The following is a 21732-nucleotide window of genomic DNA, read 5'->3' as shown; positions in this document are numbered from 1 at the left end:
ACGCCCTTGTGTCTTCTCGAGATGGAGAGAGCTCCTCTGTAGAGATTCGCACGGGTGTGTGGAAATTACCAACGCCCGTGTGATTTTCACAAGGTCACCCACAGGGGCGAGTTCACGCCCTTGTGTGCTCCGGGGATAATCTGCCACTCTCTGCAGGAATTCACACGCCCGTGTGAAAATTACCCACGGGAGTGCGAAAATCGCATGGTCATTCACAGGGGCAGCCGCACGCCCCTGTGCCTTCACTGGATGAGCTCACAATACAAATCCATGTGCGTGCAAAAATTCCACACGCTCGTGCGTTTTCTCTGGATGCCTTAGAAAATTCTATAGGCTCTGCAGAAAATTTCTAAACATGTTTATACACTCAGAGCCTGCCCTAATATGCAAGTTTTACCAGTGAAAAACATGAGAAATAGCTCAAATGACCAAAACTTTACCAAAACACATGAAAGCACAAGATAACACCAACGGTGCACAATAAAAGCATATGAATGGCATATAATAATCAAAACACCAACACTCAAGCTCTTATTCATGCAAGCACTAAACTAGACACTAGAAAATAGTAAATACTTGGGTTGCCTCCCAAGAAGCGCTTGTTTTACGTCACTAAGCTTGACGTACCTCTTCTTTACCTTATGGAGGCTTGAAAAGAGTATGTTCCTCCCGACTAGACATTGCATAGCTACTTCCCTTATACCAAAAATTTGCTTGCCGAGGTGGAATATTTGTTGGAGAGTCCAACCATCTTACCTTTGGCCTCCAAGGAAACAATTTGGGTTGGGAATTGTCCAAGCTTAGCACAGGTGGGTCATTGGATGGCTTCAATCTCCTACCCACTTCTTCTTCCAAACCCAAAATCTCTTTCTTGCAATTTATGAATTGATTAATCCCAAAGAGAGATGCATGTTCCATTACCTTAGGAGTTCCTTCTTCTTCAATTTCAACTTGGAAACAATCTGTCTTCGCCAACTCTCCTTGCATCATTTCTTGCTCACAAACATACTGTCCACTCAAACAATCATCACATTAAATGAATGGTTCTTCATGTATCCTCTCAATCTCGACAACATGATACTCGTTCAGCCCTACTTCTTCATTTTCATTGACTACCAGATCTTCTCTATAAGGAACTTGACTTGCTTGCTCAAATACTTGTTGTTCCTTGGAGAGTGTGTCAAGTATCCCTCCTAATTGATGCTCAAGGTTTTTATAGGAGGTTTCATGACATCTTTGTGTAGTCTCAATATTTTGGATGCAGACGTCGGATGCTTCAATAAAGTTAGCTAATACTCTTTGTAACTGAAGTGCATCCTCTCCGAGTATCTCACCATTGTGACATTCCTCTTGAGGTGCCTCCCAATGTTGTTCACTATTATTCCATAATAAGTTTGGGTAGCCCACTTCAATTGGATGATATGCGTTGTAACATGGAATGCTTTGTTGTCGTGAAGTCACAATTCTATCAATTTTTTTACTGAGAGCTTCGACCTGAAAATATAGAGCAACGAGTGGATCAATCATCATTTAAGCTTCATGCAAGAAAAATTAAGATACGACAAAAGAAAACAAATGAGAATGATGGAAGAATAAGAAAGTGTGAAATAGAATGAATGGTAAATAGCTAAGAAAACAAATTGCAAAGTATCTCTAAACGCCTACTCCCCGGCAATGACGCCAAAAACTTGACAAGGTCCCATTGCGTATATCCCGCAAGTCCATGGGTTTGTCGAAGTAATAATCCCGGATGAGCGGGTATCGAATCCACAGGGAGTAGGTAGTAAAAACACTTAATCCGCTTCTTAGCTATGTGAAAGATCAATAGTGATAATTGTGAGAGTGATTCAATTCTCAAAGTAAAAACAACAAGTAAGAGAGCACGAGTAAAAGAGGAGGTAAGGCAATCGATAAAAATGGGGTACTCGGATAATGCTCTGCCTAGGATAATTGTTTCAAGTGCAAGAACCCTCTATTATGCTTCCTAATCAATGCAATGGTGAGTCATGGAAATCCTTTATTACATAGTCCCAAATCTAAGGTCAACTATGCCTAACTCTATACATGCCCTGGAGGAGAGATTAGATAACCTCTCAACCTCGCACTCGCATAAAGTTGCAATGAGCTCTAGGGATTCCAACTGATAAATCTCTTCCTAATTATAGACCTAACCCTTTGGCCCAGGGGGAAGGTCCCTAACTGTGTCTAACGCTCGTGGTGTGTCACTCACTCACAAGGTTACCAAGGAGAACTCTCAACCCTAGTGTCACTCTAGGGGAAATGTTCATACAAACAAGCATTAAAGGTTGGAACTCACAATCAACATCAATTTATTGAAAGCATAATAAAGAGATTCAAAGAAACGAATACATCCTACGGTTCACAAATACCCAAGTACCCACTAGGGGTTTAGCTCTCCATGGAGCTAAGTACAATAAAAAAAATAGAATGTAAAAGCAATGAATCCATAAAGAAACCCCCTCGATAGTCGTGTCGATGGTCTTGTGGAAAGTCCTCTACTCGTCGTCCAAGGATTCCCTCATCCGATATAGGATACGCTCGACAAAAGCTCCCCTACCAACCTTCTTCCTCAGGAATGATAATGTCGGAGCCATAGAATCTCTCCAAAACCTTGGCCAATACCCCTCAAAACCCTAGCCGAAGCCCACTCTCAAGTTGGGGAAAAGATGGAGAAAAGAATACTAAAATCGGGGCAGATTCGGATTTAAATAGGGCTGGAATCGGGCGACTACACTGGCGTGGATGCTTCACACGCCCGTGCGGAATTTCCACACGAGCGTGGATAATTTCTACACGCCTGTGTGGATTCTCTAAACTCCTGTTTTCTCGGGCGGCTGTAAACAGTGCTGCTATAGTACTTGCTGCAGTGCTCTGCTACATTATCCAGCCTCGGTGCATTGTAATCCACATTGGCTTCTTTCCTTCATACTTGGCCTTACAACCCAACCTGCACGAAAGTAACATAAAAACACACATATTAGTGTAAAAACCTGAGAAAAGTAATGCTCAACATAAGGAATGAACGCTTCGCATTCATAAAGCACAAGAACTTATCAACAGTGCTGCTACAGTCCTTTGCTACATTGCTCTACTACAGTATCCGGCCTGAATAGCTTACCGAATCCATGCTTTCATCGGCGTAACACAAACGGGCACACGTTCACGTCATGGATAACTTGCTTCTTCAATGATAGACAAGTTGGTGGAGCTCTTGTTCAATGTGCATAAGTCAGAATGCTCGAGTGTGACTGCCCTTGTGCCCCTCCAAATGGATGTGCCAACTCGAATACGAGGAGGTTGACACATACTCTAGCATCTCACACCCGACCTATGTCTTCGTGTTTGAACTTTAGCAAGATTTCCCCCAAAATCGGTGCATTATGATCCACATTGGCTTCTTTCCTTCATAATCTGCCTCACAACCCTGCCTGCACGAAAGTAACATAAAAACACACATATTAGTGTAAAAACTCGAGAAGAGCAATGCTCAACATAATTAAAGAATGCTTCGCATTAATATCACACAAGCACTTATCATGTATGGACCTGAGAAGATGACACCAAGCCTGGGATAATGTCCCTGATGCCTAAGATACTCTGCTAAAATGCGTCCCAAATAAATCTGGGCATTCCGCACCATAGAGTATAAAAAGAAAAGTTCCTGCTTATTGAGGACTCTCGTGTTGTCAGCGCGATCATTCACTAATCTACTCAGGATGGCGTGAAGATATCTGTAACTAGGTCTAGAAAGAAACATAGCCTTGAATACTCCTAGCTCATACCGACCCTGACCATATAGTATCTATGATGCCGCCCAAAGGCTCTGAACTGAATGGTACCAATGCTATCAAAATCAACATAAGAGCGGTCAAACTCAAATGAGGCAAGCACCTCCAATATGAGCAGGCAGATAGCGGGGTCATGAATAATCAATAGCTTTCGCCAACTTCCCATCGATAGTAATTCCTCGACCTTATCGGCCATGTCGTCTGCTCACTGCACTTCCTTAAGTGAGCTCACGTCCGGGATTCGTGTTTGACCGAACTTAAGCTTCGCTAGTCGCTCAAATCAATTTCGATACTCAGGAAGAGTGAATTTCATGCTTTCCGGTTCAGGAGTAGGCTCTCCAGGACACTTACCAGTTGTTCTCTTCGATCTAGGGGCCATACCAGTATGTATTGGAAAGAAGTTTGATCAAATTCATAAATACTCTAATACTGTAAAATTCCACACGGTCATGTGGAGATTCCACACGCCCGTGTAGATTCATGAGGCGTGAAAACCGCACGGCCCCTGTGAGCAAAACCCACAAATACACCTCTCCCTCACTTCTAGAGCTCATTAGAAATGTATCACAACCATTTTAGCATGAAACCGAGGCACATTTGGCAGTATAATCGAAGAAAATCAAATAGAATCAAATATGGTGTCCTCAAGATAAAACAAGGGTTTACTGATGAGATGAAACTAAAAATATTTGAAATCGGCTAGAGTCTCAAATTGTCGACTCAAAATCAATGCTGCGAGGTCGGGGGAATGCTGGAAAGTGTTTTCTAAGAAGTTGAAGGTGTGCTAAGAAGAGAAGCTTATAAGATTTAAAAAGAAGGGACGCAGCTTTATGATGCATGTACATTCACACGGGCATGCCAAAACTAAGCACACCCGTGTTCCTTCATACGAGAGACTCACAGGAGCGGATTCACGCCCCTATTTGCTCTCAGGAAAACACTCAACCTCTCTGAATGCAAGTGCACGGCCATGCGAAAATTACCCATGCTTGTGCGTGGTTCACAAGGTTGCCCACAGGGGCGAGTCCACGCCCCTGTGTGCTCTCGGGAAAATCCGCCCAACTCTGCAGGAATTCACACGCCCGTGCGAAAATTACCCACGGGTGTGCGACATGCGAATGGTCATTCACAGGGGCAGCTGCATGCCCCTGTTCCTTCTCTGGATGAGCTCGCAGTATACACATACGGGTGTGTGGAAATTCCACACGCCCGTGTGTTTTCTCTGGATGACTTAGAAAAACCTGCAGGGTCTGTAGAACTATTCTGAACATGTTTACACACTCAGAGCCTGCTATATTATGCAAAATTTACCAGATAAAAACACGAAATAGAACTCAAATGACCAAACATTGCCAACTCTCAACAAAACACACAATGAGTACTTTTAAAAATCGCACAACAAAATTGCAGCACAAGCACTTAAAAATCGAGACACAAACACTTAACAATTTATTCATGCAAACAAATTAAACTAAGAAGATAGGAAAATAGTAAACACTTGGGTTGCCTCCCAAGAAGCGTTTGTTTAACGTCACTAAGCTTGACGTACCTTGCCTTACCTCATGAGGGTTCATGGAGGAAAAATACTTCTCTATTGTCACTGCAAATTTCTCCGCCATGATATGGGTTCAGCCTATGTCCATTCACCTTGAATGTGCCCTTCTCTGGATGACTAATCTCAATGGCTCCATGAGGTGAAACTTCGGTTACGGTATATGGACCAGACCACCTTGATTTAAGTTTCCCCTGGAATAAACGTAGACGGGAGTTTTATAGTAGCTCTTGGTCGCCGACTTTGAAGTCTTTCGGGGTTTTAATATGCTTGTCATGCCACTTCCGAATCCTTTCGTTATATATCCTTGCATTCTCATATGCCTTCAGCCTCCATTCATCTAGCTCATTGAGATGTAATATTCGTTGCTCTCCAGTTGCGCAAGTCGAGAATTCATCACTTTGATTGCCCAATACGCTTTGTGCTCTAATTCCACCGGTAAATGGCAAGATTTTTCCATACACTAGATTAAAGGGAGTGGTCCCTATTGGCGTTTTGTATGCGGTTCTATGAGCCCAAAGCGTGTCGTCCAATCTTTCAGACCAATCTCGTTTACCTTGTTCTACTATTTTAGTTAAGATTCTCTTGAGCTCTCGTTTGTAACCTCCACTTGCCCACTTTCGTTTTGCGGATGGTAAGGTGTTACAAAAGCGATGATGAACCCCATAACGCTTTTAACACTTTCGCCCTGATTGTGTATTACAAAAATGTGTTCCCCGATCGCTAATGATAATTCTTGGAGTTCGAAAGCGAGCAAATAACTTCTTAAGAAATTTCACCACAGTTCTTGCATCATTAGTTGGAAGAGCTTGGGCTTCCACCCAGTTGGAAACATAGTCAACTGCTACTAAAATATATTGATTGCCATTGGACTTTGGAAATGGTCCCACGAAATCAATTCCCCATACATCAAACACCTCGTAAAATTGCATAGGATTTTGAGGCATCTCATCCCTTCGTGATAAGTTTCCAACCCTTTGACAACTATCACATCGTAAAACGAATTGATGAACATCTTGGAATAAAGTCGGCCAGTAGAACCCAGCAGCTAGAACCTTCTCTGCAGTTCGCCTTAACGTATAGTGCCCCCCACTGGGCCTGAGTGACAATCCGTAATGATGTTCCACCCTTCCTCCCTAGAAACTCACCTTCGCACCACCTGATCTGCCCAAATACGGAACAGGTATGGATCTTCCCAGAAAAAATTCTTAAGGTCACTGAAAAATTTCTTCTTCTGTTGAAAGCTTAAGCCCTACTTCAATACCTTTCCTGATAGATAGTTTGCAAAATCCGCAAACCATGGGGTATCTTCTTATTTTGATTCCTGTACCGCATCCAGATGTTCTTCAGGAAGAAATCATTAACTTCCTTGCTTGCCGATTCTTGCCCCTCACAACCCTTTAATCTCGACAAATGATCGGCAACCACATTCTCTGTCCTCTTTTTATCTTTGATTTCCATATCGAATTCTTGCAACAACAATATCCACCGAATCAATCTTGGCTTCGCATCTGCCTTGTTCATGAGATAGCGGAGTGCAGAATGATTTGTGAACACGGTGACATTAGATAGGATGAGATATGGTCTGAATTTATCAAAAGCATACACTACTGCTAATAGTTCCTTTTTAGTAGTGGTGTAATTCTCTTGTGCACTTGTGAGAGTCTTGCTAGCATAATAGATAGGTTGAAATTGCTTATTTCTTCTCTGACCCAAAACCGCTACCACTACATAATCACTAGCATCACACATTACTTCGAATGGCTCATCCCACTGTGGTGTTGTTAGGCTTGGTGCTTGCACTAACTTCTCTTTAAATACATTGAATGCATTCAGACAGTCGTTTCCGAAGTCAAAAGTGGTATCCTTCTCCAGAAGTTTGGTCAACGGTTTGGAGATTTTCGAAAAGGCCCTACTAAATCTTCTATAAAAACCTGCATGACCCAAGAAACTGCGGATCCCTTTTATATTCGTAGGTGGTCGAAGCTTGTCAATTATCTCAATCTTCGCCTTATCCACCTCCATACCTGCCTGAGAAATCTTATGTCAAAGGACAATGCCTTCTTGTACCATAAAATGACATTTCTCCCAGTTAAGGACAAGATTTGTCTCTTCACATCTCACTAATACTCTTTCCAAATTGTTTAAGCAAGCATCGAAAGAGTCCCCGAACACTGAAAAATCATCCATGAAAACTTCCATAATATCTTCGACAAAGTCATAAAAAATTGACGTCATGCAGCGCTGAAATGTTGCAGGGGCGTTACACAACCCGAAAGGCATTCTTCTATAAGTAAATGTTCCATAAGGGCAAGTAAATGTGGTTTTCTCCTGATCTTCTGGGGCTATCGGAATTTGAAAGTATCCTGACATGCCATCAAGGAAATAGTAGAAATGATACCCCGCTAGTCGCTCCAACATTTGGTCAATGAATGGCAAAGGAAAGTGATCTTTCCGAGTGACGTCATTTAATCTTCTATAACCAATGCAGACTCGCCAACCATTAACTGTCCTCGTGGGGATTAACACATTCTTTTCATTCCTCACTACTGTTATTCCTTCTTTTTTCGGGACAACTTGGGTCGGACGCACCCACTTGCTGTCGGATATGGGGTAGATAATTCCTGCGTCCAAAAGTTTTATTACCTCCGCCTTAACAACCTCCCTCATATTCGGGTTCAATCTTCGCTGAGATTGGATCACAGATTTATAGTCATCCTCCATTAGAATCTTATGAGTGCAGAATGATGGATTTAGACCCTTAATGTCGGAGATCTTCCATGCGATGGCGGATTTGTGCTTTTTCAACATGCTAACAAGCTTATCCTTTTGTTCCGCAGATAAGTTCGATGCCACGATTACAGGGAGTTTAGAGTCCTCCATTAGGAATGCATATTCCAATTGTGCTTGAAGAGTCTTAAGGTCAAGTTCTGGTGGTTCGACAATTGACGACCGCAAGCTACTCTCCTTCAATTTATCAATCTCCTCGAAATCATTCGCATCATGTTCACAGTTACTCTCTTCCTTTTCCACCTGGAAATCTATTTCTTTACAATCTACACTGGATATCAATGTGTCCATTCTACAGAATTCCAAATTTGAAATAGCAACTCCAACTGAAAAGAGTTGTTGCTTCTGATCTTGATAGGAAGAATCAAACCTAGCAAGGGTTCTTTCTACACTCTCCTCGAACTGGTCACTCATTGACACTGAAGTGGATTCCTCAAACTGCTTTATCACATTATCTAATTCACAGCTTTGCCCTTGAATCCTGGCGATGTACTCTTCAACCAATTCTTCTAATGGCTGTTGAGTTGTACATTGTCCATGGTAAGAATAACACGATATCTAATTACATGCAACTGTTTGAACTTTCTGCTCTACGTATTCAACCATCCTCATGATAGTGTCAAATGATTCAAACATGTTGATCATTTTCTGCAACAAATAGAAATAAGGAAAAATTAGAGTAATGATAGAATAATAAAATATGAATTAGAATGTGTGGTGAAATAGCTAAGAAAACAAAGTGCAAAGTATCTCTAAACGCCTAGCTCCCCGGTAATGGCGCCAAAAACTTGACAAGATCCCCTTGCATATATCCCTCAAGTGCACGGGTTTGTCGAAGTAATAATCCCGGGTGAGCGGGGTCAATTCCACAAGGAGTAGGGAGTAAAGACACTTAATTCGATTCTTAGCTATGTGAAAGATCAATGATAAGGAGTGTGATAATGATTCAATTCTAAACAATTAAAACCAACAAGTAAGAGAGCAAAAGTAAGAAGTAGGCAAGGCAATCGATAAAGATGGAGTACTTAGATGATGCTTCCCCTAGGATAATCACTTCAAGTGCAAGAACTCTCTATTATGCTTCCTAATCAATGCAATGGTGAGTCGTGGAAATCCTTACATACATAGTCCCAAATCTAAGGTCAACTATGCCTAACTCTATTCATGTCCCGGAGGAGAGATTAAATAATCTCTCAACCTCGCACTCGAATAAAGTTGCAATGAGCTCTAGGGATTCCAAGTGATAAATCACTTCCTAATTATAGACCTAACACTTTGGTCTAGGCGGAAGGTCCCTAGACACAATTAAGCCCTAGAGACTAAGATCCTCTCAACGCTTCACTCCATTGAACGCGCAACTAGGCCCCAGCGGAGGTTCATCCTTTAGACCATTCACTCTATTATGGCCGTAAAGAACTCAAGGAACGGAGGTAAAATCTATCACGTCAGAGGGGAAAGGGGACGCTCCTGTACCTCTCGACTCACCCTCTCAACCCTCTCCAACCTAGCTTTGTCTAACGCTCGTGGTGTGTCACTCACTCATAAGGTTACCAACAAGAACTCTCAACCCTAGTGTCACTCTAGGGGAAATGTTGATACAATCAAACATTCAAGGTTGGAACTCACAATAAACATCAATTTATTGAAAGCATAATAAAGAAGTTCAATGAAACGAATAGATCCTGGGGTTCACAATCACCCAAGTACCCACTAGGGGTTTAGCTCTCCATGGAGCTAAGTACAATCAAAGAAATCGAATGTAAAAGCAATGAATCCATAAAGAAACCCCCTCGATGGTCGTGTCGATGGTCTTGCGAAGAGTCCTCTACTCGTCGTCCAAGGATTCCCTCGTCCGGTATAGGATACGCCTCGACGGAAAACTCCCCTACCAACCTTCTTCCTCAGGAATGACGATGTCGGAGCTGTAGAACCTCTCCAAAACCTTGGCCAATACCCTTCAAAACCCTAGCCGAAGCCCTCTCTCAAGTTGGGGAAAAGATGGAGAAAAGAATACCAAAATCGGGGCTGAATCGGATTTAAATATTGCTGGAATCGGGCAACTCCACGGGCGTGGACGCTACACGCGCCCGTGCGGAATTTCCACACGGCGTGGATAATTTCCACACACCCGTGTGGATTCTCTGTTTCTCTGATTTCTTTGCCGGCTGTGAACAGTGCTGCTACAGTAATTGCTACAGTGATTGCTTCAGTGGTTTCTTTGACCTGAATAACTTCGCAATTCCATACTTTCATCGGGGTAACGCAAACGGGCACATGTTCACGTCTTGAATCACTTGCTTCTTCAATGATATACATGTTGGTGGATCTCTTGTTCTCATATGCATAGGTCGGAATGCCCGAGTGTGACTGCCTTTGTGCCCCTCCAAATGGATGTGCTCAATCGAATGCGAGGAGGTTGGCACACACTCTAGCATCTCACACCTGTCCTATGTCTTCGCGTTTGAACTTTAGCAAGATCTCCTCCAAAATAAGTGCATTATGATCCACATTGGCCTATTTCTTTCATACTCGGCCTCACAGCCCTACCTGCGTAAAAGTAACATAAAAACACACATATTAATGTAAAAACCTGAGAAAAGTAATGCTCAACATAAGGAATGAATGCTTCGCATTCATATCGCACAAGCACTTATCAAACTCCCCCGAGTGTCAGCCGCAAGCCCCTGCGTCTTCTCGGGATGAAGAGAACTCCTCTGCAGAGACTCACACGGGCGTGCGGAAATTACCCACGCCCGTGCGTGGTTCACAAGGTTGTACACATGGGCGAGTCCACGCCCCTGTGTGTCTCGGGAAAATCCGCCCAACTCTGCAGGAATTCACACGCCCGTGCGAAAATTACCCACGGGCGTGCGACATACGAATGGTCATTCACAGGGGCAGCCGCACACCCCTGTGCCTTCTCTGGATGAGCTCGCAATATAAAACCACGGCCGTGTGGAAATTCCACAATCCCGTGTGTTTTCTCTGGATGACTTAGAAAAACCTGCAGGCTCTGCAGAACTATTTTGAACATGTTTACACACTCAGAGCCTACTATATTATGCAAAATTTACCAGATAAAAACACGAAATAGAACTCAAATGACCAAACTTCGCCAACTCTCAACAAAACACACAATGAGTACTTTTAAAAATCCCACAACAAAATCGCAGCACAAGCACTTAAAAATCGAGACACAAACACTTAACAATTTATTCATGCAAACAAATTAAACTAAGAAGATAGGAAAACAGTAAAAACTTGGGTTGCCTCCCAAGAAGCATTTGTTTAACGTCACTAAGCTTGACGTACCTTGCCTTACCTCATGAGCGTTCATGGAGGAAAAATACTTCTCTATTGTCACTACAAATTTCTCCGCCATGGTATGGTTTCAGCCTATGTCCATTCACCTTGAATGTGCCCTTCTCTGGATGACTAATCTCAATGGTTCCATGGGGTGAAACTTCGGTTACGGTATACGGACCAGACCAGCTTGATTTAAGTTTCCCCGGGAATAAACATAGACGGGAGTTTTATAATAGCTCTTGGTCGCCAACTTTGAAGTCTTTCGGGGTTTTAATATGCTTGTCATGCCACTTCCGAATCCTTTCGTTATATATCCTTGCATTCTCATATGCCTTCAGCCTCCATTCATCTAGCTCATTGAGATGTAATATTCGTTGCTCTCCAGATTTGCGCAAGTCGGAATTCATCACTTTGATTGCCCAATACGCTTTGTGCTCTAATTCCACCGGTAAATGGCAAGATTTTCCATACACTAGATTAAAGGGAGTGGTCCCTATTGGCGTTTTGTATGCGGTTCTATGAGCCCAAAGCGTGTCGTCCAATCTTTCAGACCAATCTCGTTTACCTTGTTCTACTATTTTAGTTAAGATTCTCTTGAGCTCTCTGTTTGTAACCTCCACTTGCCCACTCGTTTGCGGATGGTAAGGTGTTGCAAAACGATGATGAACTCCATAACGCTTTAACACTTTCGCCAGTTGTGTATTACAAAAATGTGTTCCCCGATCGCTAATGATAATTCTTGGAGTTCCGAAACGAGCAAATAACTTCTTAAGAAATTTCACCAAAGTTCTTGCATCATTAGGTGGAAGAGCTTGGGCTTCCACCCACTTGGAAACATAGTCAACTGCTACTAAAATATATTGATTGCCATTGGACTTTGGAAATGGTCCCATGAAATCAATTCCCCATACATCAAACACCTCGTAAAATTGCATAGGATTTTGAGGCATCTCATCCCTTCGTGATAAGTTTCCAACCCTTTAACAACTATCACATCGTAAAACGAATTGATGAACATCTTGGAATAAAGTCGGCCAGTAGAACCCAGCAGCTATAACCTTCTCTGCAGTTCGACTTGACGCATAGTGCCCCCCACCACTGGGCCTGAGTGACAATGTGCAATGATGTTCCACCTTTCCTCCCTAGAAACACACCTTCGCACCACCTGATTTGCACAAATACGGAACATGTACGGATCTTCCCATAAAAAATTCTTAAGGTCACTGAAAAATTTCTTCTTCTGTTGAAAGCTTAAGCCCTGCTTCAATACCTTTCCTGATAGATAGTTTGAAAAATACGGAAACCATGGGGTATCTTCTGATTTTGATTCTTGTACCGCATACAGATGTTCTTCAGGGAAGAAATCATTAACTTCCTTGCTTGCCGGTTCTTGCCCCTCACAACCCTCTAAACTCGACAAATGATCGGCAACCACATTCTTTGTCCTCTTTTTATCTTTGATTTCCATATCGAATTCTTGCAACAACAATATCCACGATTCAATCTTGGCTTCGCATCTGCCTTGTTCATGAGATTGCGGAGTGTAGAATAATCTGTGAACATGGTGACATTAGATAAGATGAGATATGGTCTGAATTTATCAAAAGCATACACTACTACTAATAGTTCCTTTTTAGTAGTGGTGTAATTCTCTTGTGCACTTGTGTGTCTTGCTAGCATCATAGATCGGTTGAAATTGCTTATTTCTTCTCTGACCCAAAACAGCTCCCACTGCATAATCACTAGCATCACACATTACTTCGAATGGCTCATCCCACTGTGGTGTTGTTAGGCTTGGTGCTTGCACTAACTTCTCTTTAAATACATTGAATGCATTCAGACAGTCATTTCCGAAGTCAAAAGTGGTATCCTTCTCCAGAAGTTTGGTCAACGGTTGGGAGATTTTCGAAAAGGCCCTACTAAATCTTCTATAAAAACCTGCATGACCCAAGAAACTGCAGATCCCTTTTATATTCATAGGTGGTCGAAGCTTGTCAATTATCTCAATCTTCGCCTTATCCACCTCCATACCTGCCTGAGAAATCTTATGTCCAAGGACAATGCCTTCTTGTACCATAAAATGACATTTCTCCCAGTTAAGGACAAGATTTGTCTCTTCACATCTCACTAATACTCTTTCCAAATTGTTTAAGCAAGCATCGAAAGGGTCCCCAAACACTGAAAAATCATCCATGAAAACTTCCATAATATCTTCGAGAAAGTCATAAAAAATTGTCGTCATGCAGCGCTGAAATGTTGCAGGGGCGCTACACAACCCGAAAGGCATTCTTCTATAAGCAAATGTTCCATAAGGGCAAGTAAATGTCGTTTTCTCCTGATCTTCTGGGGCTATCGGAATTTGAAAGTATCCTGACATGCCATCAAGGAAATAGTAGAAATGATATCCCGCTAGTCGCTCCAACATTTGGTCAATGAATGGCAAAGGAAAGTGATCTTTCCGAGTGACATCATTTAGTCTTCTATAATCAATGCAGACTAGCCAACCATTAACTGTCCTCGTGTTGATTAACTCATTCTTTTCATTCCCCACTACTGTTATTCCTCCTTTTTTCGGGACAACTTGGGTCGGACTCACCCACTTACTGTCGGATATGGCGTAGATAATTCCTGCGTTCAAAAGTTTTATTACCTCCGCCTTAACAACCTCCTTCATATTCGGGTTCAATCTTCACTGAGGTTGGATCACAGATTTATAGTCATCCTCCATTAGAATCTTATGAGTACAGAATGATGGATTTATACCCTTAATGTCGGAGATCTTCCATGTGATGGCGGATTTGTGCTTTTTCAACATGCTAACAAGCTTATCCTTTTGTTCCGCAGATAAGTTCGATGCCACGATTACGGGGAGTTTAGAGTCCTCCATTAGGAATGCATATTCCAAATGTGCTTGAAGAGTCTTAAGCTCAAGTTCTGGTGGTTCGACAATTGACGGCCACAAGCTATCCTCCTTCAATTTATCAATCTCCTCGCAATCATTGACCTCATGTTCACAGTTACTCTCTTCCTTTTCCACCTCGAAATCTATTTCTTTATAATCTACACTGGATATCAACGTGTCCATTCCACAGAATTCCAAATTTGAAATAACAACTCCAACTGAAAAGAGTTCTTGTTTCTGATGTTGATAGGAAGAATCCAACCTAGCAAGGATTCTTTCTACACTCTCCTCGAACTGGTCACTCATTGACACTGAAGTGGATTCCTCAAACTACTTTATCACATTATCTAATTCACAGCTTTGCCCTTGAATCCTGGTGATGTACTCTTCAACCGATTCTTCTAATGGCTGATGAGTTGTACATTGTCCATGGAAAGAATAACACGATATGTCATTCCATGCAACTGTTTGAACTTTCTGCTCTACGTGTTCAACCAACCTCATGATAGTGTCAAATGATTCAAACATGTTGATCATTTTTTGCAACAAAAAGAAATAAGGAAAAATTAGAGTAATGATAGAATAATAAAATATGAATTAGAATGTGTGGTGAAATAGCTAAGGAAACAAAGTGCAAAGTATCTCTAAACGCCTAGCTCCCCGGCAACGGCGCCAAAAACTTGACAAGAACCCCTTGCATATATCCCTCAAGTGCACGGGTTTGTCGAAGTAATAATACCGGGTGAGCGGGGTCGAATCCACAGGGAGTAGGGAGTAAAGACACTTAATTTGATTCTAAGCTATGTGAAGTATCAACAATGATAAGTGTGATAATGATTCAATTCTCAACAATTAAAAGCAACAAGTAAGAGAGCAAAAGTAAGCAGGAGGCAAGGCAATCGATAAAGATAGGGTACTCGGATGATGCTTCACCTAGGATAATCACTTCAAGTGCAAGAACTCTCTATTATGCTTTCTAATCAATGCAATGGTGAGTCGTGGAAATCCTTACATACATAGTTCCAAATCTAAGGTCAACTATGCCTAACTCTATTCATGTCACGGAGGAGATATTAAATAACCTCTCAACCTCGCACTTGAATAAAGTTGCAATGAGCTCTAGGGATTCCAAGTGATAAATCGTTTCCTAATTATAGACCTAACACTTTGGTCCAGGCGGAAGGTCCCTAGCCACAATTAAGTCCTAGAGACTAAGATCCTCTCAACGCTTCACTCCATTGCACGCGCAACTAGGCCCCAGCGGAGGTTCATCCCATAGACCATTCACTCTATTATGCCCGCAAAGAACTCAAGGAACGGAGGTAGAATCTATCACCCTTAGACGCTCCTGTACCTCTCGATTCATCCTCTCAACCCTCTCCAACCTAGCTTTGTCTAATGCTCATGGTGTGTCACTCACTCACAAGGTTACCAACAAGAACTCTCAACCCTAGTGTCACTCTAGGGGAAATGTTGATACAATCAAACATTCAAGGTTGGAACTCACAATAAACATCAATTTATTGAAAGCATAATAAAGAAGTTCAATGAAACGAATAGATCCTGGGGTTCACAATCACCCAAGTACCCACTAGGGGTTTAGCTCTCCATGGAGCTAAGTACAATCAAAGAAATCGAATGTAAAAGCAATGAATCCATAAAGAAACCCCCTCGATGGTCGTGTCGATGGTCTTGCGAAGAGTCCTCTACTCGTCGTCCAAGGATTCCCTCGTCCGGTATAGGATACGCCTCGACGGAAAACTCCCCTACCAACCTTCTTCCTCAGGAATGACAATGTCGGAGCTGTAGAACCTCTCCAAAACCTTGGCCAATACCCTTCAAAACCCTAGCCGAAGCCCTCTCTCAAGTTGGGGAAAAGATGGAGAAAAGATTACCAAAATCGGGGCTGAATCGGATTTAAATATTGATGGAATCGGGCAACTCCACGGGCGTGGACGCTACACGCGCCCGTGCGGAATTTCCACACGGCGTGGATAATTTCCACACACCCGTCTGGATTCTCTGTTTCTCTGATTTCTCGGCCGGCTGTGAACAGTGCTGCTACAGTGATTGCTACAATGTTATGTTACAGTCTTCGACCTGAATAACTTCCCAATTCCATACTTTCATCGGGGTAACGCAAACGGGCACACATTCACGTCTTGAATCACTTACTTCTTCAATGATATACATGTTGGTGGAGCTCTTGTTCTTATATGCATAGGTCGGAATGCCAGAGTGTGACTGCCTTTGTGCACCTTCAAATGGATGTGCTCACTCGAATGCGAGGAGGTTGGCACACACTCTAGCATCTCACACTTGTCCTATTTCTTCGTGTTTGAACTTTTGATAAGTGCTTGAGTGAACATGTTTTTATGCATGTTTTACATACACTGAGCATCATATTTTATACGGTTTATGTCTCATTTCGTGTATTGGGTGTTCTTTTATGCATATAGGTTGTGAAGGCATTGGGATTTCAAAAGGGAGCGAAGATAGGCTATTATGGCATAATATTGGGAGTTCTTGTACAAATCAAGTTGGAAGACACAAGAGGAGTTCGTGTATGAGGAGATGTGTGCCAACTTCCATAGTTTTTGCAAGCCAAGTTATTAATGGAAGGGCACAAAGGCAGCCATGTCTCCACATTCCTCCTCTTTGTAAAGATTTCAAGACCTTTCAAGACGCATTGATGAAGGAAAAGCCGTATAGCCTACCATATGATCGTGTGCCCGATCGTGTGGCCTTAAGAGGAGAATGTTTATCGTCGTGTAGCAGAATTACTGTTCACGCGCCCGCGCGGAAATTCCGCTCGACCGCGTGGAAATTCCTGCAGCCCACGCGGGCGCGTGGAAAATCCACGCGGGCGCGTGGGGGCACGTGACAGACGCGTTGTGAGGCTATAAATACACCTTTTGGCCGATTCTAAAGGTACTTTTTGCGGAGCTTTGAGCATAGACATTGAGAGAGAGGCGGCTAGGGTTTGAGGAGAAGGTTTTCGCCGATTGATAGGGAGTTCTTCACCAACTTTGATAGATTCCTTCGACGTCATAGCATTTTGGGGAGCCATTGGCAACCTAGCTCGGAGAGGAATCCTTCAAGACGTAGAACTACCAATCAAGGCCAATCCGCGGAATTCGAGGGGGTTTTCTCTATGGGTTTTATTGCTTTTCATTGTATTCATTATTGTTTTGTAACTAGGCCCATGGAGGGCTAAACCCTAGTAGGTATTTGGGCATGTGAACCCTAAGATTTATATTTTTTTGGATTGATTCTCTTAATGTTTCTAGTTAATCCGAGTTGTCTTGAGTTTTTAATCTTGTGATTTAATTGCTTGCTAGTGTTGTTAATCCTTGTGGTTGATTTACATTGCATGATTTAATACTTTAATGTGTGAGGTCTCCATTAGAGTTAGATTTCCAAGATTAAAGAGGGTTGAGAGGGTGAGCCTTGAGATGGAGGAGTGTCCCCTTTCCCTTTCGATTGAGTGTTTCCTATCTCCGTATTCCATATTTTCTTTGCAACCATATTTGGTGTGAGGCGTGAGATTGCTCGATTTCTCCGCCGGGACCTTGTAGGGGGTTAGGATCCTTCGCCGGGAATTAGGGTTGGATCTACATTTAGGAATCGGTTTCACTCTTAGGTTTCCTTAGAGCATATTGCGGTCATATGGGGTGTGAAGTGTTGAGATTGGTCGATTTCTCCACCGGGACCTTGTAGGGGACTAGTGTCTTTTGCTTGGAGACAAGGATTGGTTATCGTTGGACTACCTCGACTCATTAGACTCGATTTTAGAGCATTTAGTGAATCTTGAGCTTTAAAGAAGATCTTAGGGGGATCATTGCCCGAATACCTCATCCTTAGTGATTGAGACTCTTCTACTTTATTTCTTGCATACTTGTTTGCTTTGCTTGCAATTAGTTCACTTCATTATATTAACTGATTCCGACTAGATAATTGAGAAGTGGTTATTACTAGTACTTCCGTTCCCTGTGGATTCGACTACCCGACTCACCGGGTAATTATTACTTCGACACCCGTACACTTGCGGTTTACGCACGCATATTCGGACATGTCAAATTTAGCAAGATCTCCTCCAAAATAAGTGAATTATGATCCACATTGGCCTATTTCTTTCATACTCGGCCTCACAGCCCTACCTGCTTAAAAGTAACATAAAAACACACATATTAATGTAAAAACCTGAGAAAAGTAATGCTCAATATAAGGAATAAACGCTTCGCATTCATATGGCACAAGCACTTATCAAAATTCCCTTACTCATAGAATGCTTTCCTTGCATGCTTTGGTGAACCTAAGGCCGAGCACTTTAATTCTTTCCTTTTTCTATGCTTCAATGTTTTATTTTTGCTTGAGGACATGCAAAAGCATAAGTGTGGGGGAGTTTGATAAATGCCTGTGTATTAGTAATATGAAGTATTCTTTTCTTATGATAAGCATTACTTATATCAGGTTTTAGTGCTAATACACGTGTATTTGTGTTGTTTTGCGCATGTAGGGTTGTGAAGCTATCTTTTGAGAGAAGAAGCCAAAAGTAGATTGTAAATGCACTATTTGGGAGAATCGTGGAAGGTGGAACAAACGTTAAGACACAAGTGGGGCTCTAAGATATATGAATGTGTGGCAACCTCCATGTATTCCAACCATTACAATGAGTTGGAGGGGTACGGCCGCAGTCACATTTTGGTATCCCGACTTGTGCATTAATAGCAAGATCTTCACCAATGAGCCTTTGAATTGAAGAAGAGTTGCGATATATGGCATAAACGTGTACCCATTTATGTTGCCTCAATGAAAAGTGTGGAATTGGTAGTGTTTCAGCGGAGTATTATAGCAGGTACTATAACAAGATACTGTTGTAGTTACTGTTCACAGTCAGCCAAAAATTAGCTTTCCACAGAATTCACACGGGCGTGTAGGAAATTCCCCACGGCCATGTGGAAATTCCATAGGTCCATGTGGCAGATCCACAGGGGCGTGTGGATACCTGATTCCAACCCTATTTATGTTGTGATTCAGCCCTATTTTGGGAATCTTATTTCCCCCTTCTCTCCAACTTTTCTGCATCTTTCGAGAGGCCATCGACTATGGTTTTGAGAGGCTTTTGGCATATTTTTAGAGTGGTTCTCTAGATTCGACACCGCGCTTCATATGGAAGAAAGTTATTGGGAGAGCTTTCATCGGCACTGATCCGGTGAGGTGTGCCCTAGGCCGGACAAGGGGATCTTTGGAGAAGACGAGACTACTCCACAAGACCATCAACATGAATACTGAGGGGGATTTGCCTATGGATTGCTTACATTTACTTTTGATTTCATTGTTGATTGTATTATGCTCCATGGGTACTTGGATTTTGTAAACCCTAGGATGTTATTGTTTCTTTGACCTTCCATTATGCTTTCCTTAACTGCTGTTTTTAATTGAGTTCCAATCTTGAATGCTTGTTGAATGATTTCTCGCCTAGAGTGACACTAGGATGGAGAGTCAATATTGGTAATCTTTATGGATGGGTGACACACCATGAGGTTTAGACAAAGCTATATTGGAGAGGGTTAAGAGGGTGAGTCGAGAGGTAGTAGAGTACCCTCTTTCCACTCCGGTGTGATTTATCCTATTTCCATTTCCTAGATCTCTTTGAGGTTATAATAGAGTGATGTGATAAGGGATGAACTCCACTGGGGCTTAGTTGCGTGAAGAATAGAGTGAAGTGTTGAAGTGACTTTAGTATCTGGGGCTTATTTGTAACTAGGGATCTTTCACCTGGACCAAAGGGTTACATCTACACATACGAATAGGGTTTATCACTTGGAATCCTTAGAACTCCATACAACCTTGTGCAGTGTGAGGTGTTGAGACTGAGCGATTTCTCCACCGGAACATATTGTAGGGTTAGTCATGGTTGACCTTAGGTTTAGGACCGTATGCGTTAGGATTTCCATGACTCATTAAGCATTGATTTGAAAGTATAACGGTTGGTCTTGCACTTGAATCATAAGCCCTAGGGGAGCATTATTCGAGTACCCCACTTCTATCGATTGCCTTACCTCTGACTTACTTGTGCCTCCCATCTTGTTTCTTTTATTTCTATTTACATCATATGTTATCAACGTAATCATTATTCATCTTCACTTGGTTAAGTAGCAATTTAGGTATTCGTATTCCCTACTTTCTGTGGATGCGATACTATACTCACTTGGGATTTATTACTTCGATAAATCCATGTACTTGTGGGTCACATGCAAGGGGCATTGTCAGTGAACTTAGATGCCTCTTGTTCGGCGGTGTTGCAAAAGAATATGCTGAACAAGAGGAAAAACCCCGAAAGCTTTGTGATTCCGTGTAACATTGGCAATTTGGGTGAAGAGATGGCATTGGCGGATTCAGTGGCCAGTATCAACATTATGCCATACTCTTCCTTTCATAAGCTAGGCTTGGGAGAGCCTAGGCCTACTTAGATGATATTGCAATTGGCAGACCGAACGGTGAGACATCCAATGGACATCATTGAAGACGTGCTTGCCAAGGTGGACAAATACATATTTCTTCTAGACTTTGTAGTGTTGGATGTCGGTGAGGATGTAAATGTTCCTTTGATACTTGGGAGGCCATTCTTGTGCACTTCCAAGGCACTTATCGATATGGACGGCGGGGAGTTAACACTGAGGGTTGGAGATGACAAGCTTACATACCGCTTTGCCAAAGCCATACGACATTCACTTGACTTTGATGATACTTTGTATTTTCTTGACACTACCGATAAACTAATCGATGAATGTGTACAGGAAATGATGAATACGGACCTGTACAAGGGCTGTTAGACCAAGAAGTGGAGAATAAAGAAGTGATGATGCTTGGTCTAGAGGAGAAGGTACCATTTACTGTTGGGATGGTGAAGAAGATGCTTTGGAAGATGAAGCGGGCAAGGAGACGCTACAAGAAACACACCAAGGCTGTTGAGGATGCGCAAGAACGGAATGGGGGTAACGATCCCTCAAGTGGTAACAAGCTCGACAACTCTCCCTCTACCTTCTGAAGACTATGTTCATCATGCATGCAAGTCATGGGTAATAAGAAAACCTTCATTTATGAGCCCTTGTAAGGTAAGACAAGGTATGTCAGGTTAAGTGATGTAAAACATGCATTTCTTGGGAGACAACCCAAGTCATTACTGTTTTTCTAGTGTTTAGTTTAGTGTTTGCATGAATAAGGCTTTAAGTGTTGGTGTCTTGATGTGTAGATGCTATTGCAGGAATTTTCTTGTGGTTTATTTGTTGTTGTCGTGTACTTATATGTGTTTGGTGAACTTTCTGGTCATTTGAGCATGTTGTGCATGTTTCTCTGGTACATTTTTC

Source organism: Dioscorea cayenensis, chromosome 11 (assembly GCF_009730915.1).
Source record: "Dioscorea cayenensis subsp. rotundata cultivar TDr96_F1 chromosome 11, TDr96_F1_v2_PseudoChromosome.rev07_lg8_w22 25.fasta, whole genome shotgun sequence".
Classification (NCBI taxonomy): domain Eukaryota; kingdom Viridiplantae; phylum Streptophyta; class Magnoliopsida; order Dioscoreales; family Dioscoreaceae; genus Dioscorea; species Dioscorea cayenensis.
The sequence above is the reverse complement of the archived record's forward strand: the minus strand, read 5'-3'. Positions refer to the sequence as shown.